We start from the raw sequence: 7734 nt of genomic DNA, 5'->3' as shown, positions 1-7734 counted from the left end.
TTTCAATTTACAGAGAAAACACATTAGGCCCCAAACCCCACCCCAGTCCATCTTTTTCCCCTCCCGTTGTCATTTTCTCACTTAGCCGCACGTACACAGTAGACTCTCTCCCCGCCCCTCATCGCCACTACCACTGTCACGCAGCGCCGCCTTGGCCCACCCTCTCTCCTGGCGGAGCTGATGGATGTGATCGTCGCCGGCGAGGGGCTGGCTAATATTCATCAACCTAAGATACAAACATGTAAATCTTATTGCTTGCCATTAATACCATCAAGTGAACACTACAAATGATGCGCAAGTTATTATAGACCGGTAGATCCAATCAGCTTGGTCAAACCAAAAGTGTTGCCCATGGCCAACCACCCTCCAAGCAGCACCCTAGAAGCCGACTTTACCACTCGCGCTTTCCTCAACACCGCACTCAGCCCGCCGAACCCGAACAACGCCATGCTTACCGCCACTATCACCACAGCCACCCTCACCTTGTACTCCTTTATGAACACAGCCACGAGGATCGGCACCAGCGCCCCCATCGCAAAGGCCGGTGCTGATGCCCCGGCCTGCCGCCACGGGCTCGGCAGCTTCTCCTTTCTCGCGCCCATCTCTTCAGCTCCTAGGGCTTTGTTCATGGCCTCTCTCTTGATCCGGGCCACCTCAATGTTGTATTACGAGTACACGGATACAAGCTCCCCGATGGCCATGCTGCAGACCCCGGCGACCAGCCCCGCAACCCCGGTTATCGCCATGGTCTTGACGTCCCCGTGGACGGCACCTACGCCCATCATGAGCGATGCCGTCGAGAGCAGGCCGTCATTCGCACCCAGCACGGCGGCGCGGTGCCATTGAGCTCGCTTCAAGAAGTCGACAACCTCAACCTCTTGCTCAAGGGCTTGCCTGGTTTGTCCCTCAAGGTCGACGAGAGGAGGAGGAGCCAATTGTTTGGGGTTTTGCGGTCGAGTTGATGGTGTTGTTGCCATGGATGGATGGATACGGAAGCTATAGAAATGAAACGAATATTGGAGAGGAAGATAAGAGGGCGTGTGGAGGGAACACTCCCTGAGAGAAGCTATTTATAGAGAGAAACGTGCGTCTTAGAACTAGAACAATACCCAAGTGCGATGCAGTGGAACCCGGGACATGGTTTCCTATAGTTGGTGGAATCTCACGTGTTCACACTTGAATAAAATGATAAGACTTGCTGGTGGAAAACAAAGTCCGATGTTGTATCTCCGCATTTTGTTTTTTTAATAATGTGGAATGCGACCCATTTTCAGTTGCTCAAATAAGTTAACAAACAAATCGAGGGACAAGCTTCCCACGGAAATGCGAATAGCCTTTGCTTCTTATGGGCAATTTCGGATAATATAATCTTATGTGTTCGAACATGATTTGCAAGATCTTCCAATAGGTGTCTCCATAAGTGTGCTAATTGCTCATGAAACGTTGATGAGATCTTATTATACTTCCTCTAGAAATGGCGGGACAACCGCTAATAAAGTATTTTGAAAAGAGCTACTACTCTAATAGTTTGATAGTACTTGTCGTTAGTTTTTACCACATAATTTTCCAATCAATAAGTGTTTTATGCAATACAAGCGGTGATGATGTGTGGATCTAAGGTTATCATCCCCAATAGCATTGTCAAGAAAGTATTTTCCAGTTTTGAACACCCAATTAGTCATCATCCTGCGTGACTATTCTAGCCTAAATCGAATGAGGGCGTCGTGGCCCTAGCCAAACCCATTGAAGGCATCGAGCAAGGGCCGCCACGCCCTTGCCGCCACGCCCTTGCCTGATAGTGGCGAGGGTCACCAGCCCTTAATGGCCCACAAAAAAAAAAAGACCAGAAAAGAAAATTACTAAAAAGATTATAAAAAAATCCAAAATTCTATTAAAATATATAATACTATCTACGACAGCTCCGGCCATGTCATGTAGGATGGCCAAGATCCACGTCTGCAATTTCCGGCCAAAATTGATCAAATAGACTTAATTGATACCATTACAAAAAGGTTTAGACTAAACTAGTCGAATTAAAAAGTTTAGGACTTAATTGATACAGATCCAATAGGTTTATGACTTTTTTGGTACATTTCACATATGACATCCAACGTTCGTGTTAGAAATTTTAAGTCAAAATTGGCCGAATGAACTGAATTGACACAAATGCAAAAAGGTTTGTAGTAAATTGGTCCAATTAAAACATTTAAGACTGAATTGATATGAATGCAATAGATCTATGACTTTTTTGATTCATTCCCCATAGAGTTTGCTTATCCCTCATCATGCATTGATGCAGATCTATATGCTAACAACCGTAGTCCAAGCAATGTGATGCGGAAATATGTTACTCAATGATGATTCTATTCACTTAAATTTTGTTTTCATTCTCTTCCTTGCTACCCTTTACCTCATTTCTCTCTCTCTTTTTTGTGTTGTATTTTGCATATATGATCGGACTAAAATTGGGTTGAAAACAAGAGGCCAAAGTTGACGGGGTGTGATATTATGTATTCAAATATTCATGTTTCTCGGGTTTCAAACTTAATTGCCTCATTGCGGTTGACTCAGAATATCTTTAGTATTCCGTAAGTGCAATTTAAAACCATAGGCATATAGGGGTGTGCATGGTCCTGGCCAATCCAGTCCCCGTATGGGATCGGGAACCGGATCAGCAGTCCCGATCCCCAAATTTTTTAGATCGGGACTAGACTAGCTCGGGACCGGAGGTTCGGTTCGGTCCCAGTGGACCATCCATGCGATAACCATAAAGGATATTGCTCCGAGGCACACCCTATACATGTAATGTTAGCAGTTTGAAATTGTTCAGCATGGATAAAGTGGAAAAAGCCTAATAGGTTCTTGTTTATGCGGCAAAATCTGAAAACTCATGCCCGTAAATTATAAGATATATGAACTCAACATTTATTCACCCAAGGAACAAAAATTCTTGCAAAGCTCATAGTTGTGCAGATACCCCTCTGTTCATCTTCAGTTAGAAACCCCAAAGGAAGATGATGCGACGTAACCAGAGATAGCCACATGATAGTTCCATTACAAAATCTTGACGTCCGCAAATGAATTTGGATACAAATACAAATAACACATGAACTGAATTTCCAAAAGGGATGCTATATAATTATGACAATACCGTGATTTTATATATATATATATATATATATATTATATTTGCGTGTTACATATTTTGGGTGGTCCAGTCTAGTCACCCCCTCAAGGACCGGGTCGATCCCGGACCGGTCCAGTTTGCAAATGCACAGAAAATTTATTAGGAATAGCACTTAAAAATAATCATCATCACTTATACAAACACTAGATTTTCAATTTACAAAGAAAACACTTTCTCCCCCAAACCACACCCCCGTCCATCCTTTTCCCCTCTCGTTGTCTCTTCCTCAAACCCCGTTTCTCACTCGCTCGCACATACATAGCAGACTCTCTCTCCACCCCTCGCCGCCACTACCACTGTCACACAACGCCGCCGAGCTCATCGCCTCGATGGCCCACCGTCTCTTCTGGCGGAGCTGATGGACGTTGTCGTCGCCGGCAAGGGACCGACCACTGTTTATCTACCTAAGATACAAACATGTAAATCTTATTGCTTGCCATTAATACCATCAAGTAAACATTATATCCGATGCTCAAGTTATTATAGACCAGTAGATCCAATCAGCTTGGTCAAACCAAAGGTAATGCCCATGGCCAACCACCCTCCAAGTAGCACCCTAGAAGTCGACTCCACCACCCGCGCTTTCCCCAGCACCGCGCTCAGCCCGCCGAACCCAAACAACACCACGCTTATCGCCACTATCACCACGACGACCCTCACCTTGTACTCCTTTATGAATACAGCCATGAGGATCGGTACCAACGCCCCCATCGGAAAGGTCGGTGCCGATGCCCCAGCCGCTTGCCATGGGCTCGGCGGCTTCTCCTTCCTCGAGTCCATCTCTTCGGTTCCTAGGGCTTCGTTCCTATCCTCTCTCTTGATCTCGGCCACCTCGATGTTGTACTACGAGTACACGGATACGAGCTCCCCGATGGCCACACTGCAGGCCTCGGCGATCGGCTCCGCCACTCTGGTTATCGCCATGGTCTTGACGTCCCCGTGGACGGCACCCACGCCCATCATGAGCGATGCCGTCAAGAGCAAGCCGTCATTAGCACCCAGCATGGCGGCACGGAGCCATTGAGCTCTCTTCGAGAAGTCGACGACCTCAACCTCTTGCTCAAGGGCTTGGTTGGTTTGTCCCTCGAGGTCGACGGGAGGAGGAGGAGCCAATTGTTTGGGGTCTTGCGGTTGAGTTGATGGTGTTGTTGCCATGGATGGATGGAGAGAGAAGCTAGAGGAAGATAAGAGGGCGTGTAGAGGGCACACTCCCCGAGAGAAGCTATTTATAGAGAAACACGTGCGTCCTAGAACTAGAACAATACCCAAGTGCGATCCGGTGGAACCCGAGACGTGGTTTCCTATAGTTGGTGGAATCTCATGTGTTCACGCCCGAATAAAATGAAAAGACCTGCTGGTGGAAAACAATGTCCGATGTTGTATCTCTGCATTTTTTTCTTTTTTTTTTATAAATAATAATGTGGAATGCGACCCATTTTCAGTAGCTCAAATAAGTGAACAAACAAATCGAGGGACAAGCTTCCCACGGAAATGCGAATAACCTTTGCTTCTTATGGGCAATTTCGGATAATATAATCTTATGTGTTTGAACATGATTTGCAAGATCTTCTAATAGGTGTCTCCATAAGTGTGCTAATTGCTCATGAAATGTTGATGAAATCTTATTATACTTCCTCTAGAAATGGCGGGACAACCGCTAATAGAGTATTTTGAAAAAAGCTACTACTCTAACAGTTTGGCAGTACTATCGCTTAGTTTTTGCCATATGATTTTCCAATCAATAAGTGTTTTATGTAATACAAGTGGTGATGATGCATGGATCTATGGTTACCGTCCCCGACAGCACTGTCAAGAAAGTATTTTCTAGTTTTGAACACCCAATTAGTCATCATCCTAAGTGACTACTCCCCCCCCCCCTGTTTAGTTTAACACTTTTATATGTTGAAGTACGTTTGATTTAAGTCTAGATGATGAGGACACGAATCAAACCCAAAAAGAATTTAGGTATCACGAACTTCTTGATAATTATTGGCCCACAAGAAAAAAGAAAAAGATGTTTAGTAAAGAATGCAAAGATGCATTGCGTTCTTTCGAAGCGAGGGATGTCACCTTTACCAGGGTTGCAAGGAAAGGCATGGTCATAATTGGCGTAGGCTCGAACGTGGCTTTCTTTAATGAGGTTTAACTGAATAATCATTGTTATAAACAAGAGTACTCACGTAAATATAGCAATAGGATTTGTACATGTTGTACCTGTGCCTCTCTGCTCATGAATCGTGACATTCATGCGCATGCATTATTCAAATCAATCGCCAATCATCCTCCATATAGAAGCTAGTACCCCATGCGCCACAGATGTACAATGAGATCTTCCAACTCCCCAAGGTATGTGCATCTACCATATCTTGACGTTAAAATGCCATTATCATCACATGATTGACGGTGTAAGACGTAATTTTCTACTCATCAACTTTATAACCGGTTGTCGTTCACTAGTGTTTGTGCGACGTATTATTGTGCCTTCTTCAAGCAGAATCTATTTAACGGCACCAGGTAAAATTTCATGCTAGTGTCAGTCTGCATATGCTTGACCATCTTACCAATCTCATTTTTTATCAAAGGTTTCAACTTCCTGGTTTTGACAACAACATCAAACTCGTACCACAGCACAAATACTCAGGTCTTCTTCAAGTAGTCATTCATAACTATTTGCATATATCTAGAACTTTTCCTCGAAGGAAACCAAGATAGCATACAAACATCAAAGTGAATCAACTCTGCAATCCCTATGACTTCTCTAATAGATGGACTGAATTGTGCTTTTCGTTGTTTACTCAAGCCACAACGCTCGCATACATCCAGTTCCTCAACCACATAATCATACAACATATTCCTCTCACTTAAAACCTTTACACTTCCCTCACCAATGTGACCTAAACCTCTATGTCATGATTCTCTAGCAGATGCATTCAACTTCTCTACGACAAAATTTTGTCATTGCCTCCCCTTGAAGCATATATAGGTTACAGTGTTTGATTTCCCCTCATTGTTAGCAGGATATCTCAAAAGACCTTTAGAACTCCACCTTTTGGTGTATATTGACACCGAGCTGAATTTAGGCCATGTTCTAGTTCATTATTGGAACATGCCTTACTCTAGTCAATGTTTTTCCGATGTCATTATGTATTCTAATTCTAACATCACCAAGACTCACAATACTGCACTCAATGTTGTCAGCTACTCTTTACTATTTTCCGTGCACTGAATAGTAAACCAACTCTTGTTTGGTGTAATGCAAAATGAAAATATAAAATTCATAGCCCATTTGTCAAATGACAAATCCTTAGCGACAGACAAGATATAATCATCACCATTCGTGACACCATTAGCAATTTTAGTAATATCATCAACAGACTTAACTCTAATTCCCTTATCCTTTTATTCATCTACTTAAGGAAATCAGAAAAATTACACCTCAAGTGATAACATTCGTGTATAGCACTTACTTTGGTGCCAAAAAAAAAAATTCGGATCATTTAAATGCTAATTTTTTTAAAAAAGGTTATTTCAATGCCAACTCCGGTGAGTCTAGTCGGAAGTCATACATGGCAAGTTTTTATTAATTAACTAATCCTACGTGGCTCACCGGAGATACTAGTCAGCTTTCAAAGCACAAACGACATCATTTAGCCAATTCGCAAAGTGACTTTCAGTGCCATAAGTTGTAAATTATAATCATTTGAATCTCAAGTTTTTTTTTAAGTGATCATTTAAGTGACATAAGTGATAAATTGTGATCACTTAGGTGCTGTAAGTTTAAGACATCCTAGCCACGTCGACCGAGCGACATTGTTCTCCTTGCACATGTCGAATTGATTTTTATTTAAAAAACCATGTCACTAAATTGTTTGACTTAAAAATGCCATGCCACTAAATTATTTTAAATAAAAATACCATGTATTTATTTTGGCCAAAATCTCTCACCGTTGGCACTTAAGTGATAGTTTTTTCTCCGATTTGGCACTTAAGTGAGCCGGCGAAAAATTTTGGCACTAAAGTGAGCATTGTACACAAATATTGTTACTTGCGGTGTCCTTCTACCTAAGGAAATCATTTTAAGGATGCTCCGTCTTGCCACAACTTCAATGAATCATACTATATATCTTAGACTGAATTCATCTATTCAAATTCACTCGACGCCTGCTAACAAGAAAACTAGTTCTTCCTCTACGTTGACCTATTAAAGTAGCGGACACATTCACTGGATTCTATTTTATGGATGTCCTCAGTCTGAATCAGATCGCACACCTAATAAAACCTCAAGCTTCTTGACCTTGAAGAATTACTTACAGTAGTAATAGTAGTATTCCAATTAAGAGGCAATTGGGATAATAGAATCATAGGATGTACCTTATCATCAAAGACAATATCAACTGAACTCCAGCACTAACGATGGATTCATTGATATGTTCAGCAACCATCACACACTTGTCCATCTTTAAGTAAAACAAACATCGCATCAAGTAAACGTTTTTTATTACATAGGATATCTCATACATGTTCAACACGGCATTTATTATTCTTGT

At 42.4% G+C, this 7734-nt stretch overlaps 2 pseudogenes; both read right to left on the bottom strand.

Moving 5' to 3' along the window:
* Positions 1-302: 302 nt before the first annotated feature.
* On the bottom strand, positions 303-977 carry LOC115754901 (annotated as a pseudogene).
* A 2690-nt stretch (positions 978-3667) lies between these two features.
* On the bottom strand, positions 3668-4364 carry LOC115754899 (annotated as a pseudogene).
* Between the last annotated feature and the right edge of the window lie 3370 nt (positions 4365-7734).

This window comes from Rhodamnia argentea, chromosome 9 (genome assembly GCF_020921035.1).
Source record: "Rhodamnia argentea isolate NSW1041297 chromosome 9, ASM2092103v1, whole genome shotgun sequence".
Taxonomy (NCBI): domain Eukaryota; kingdom Viridiplantae; phylum Streptophyta; class Magnoliopsida; order Myrtales; family Myrtaceae; genus Rhodamnia; species Rhodamnia argentea.
This window is presented reverse-complemented; position numbering and strand designations above follow the sequence as displayed.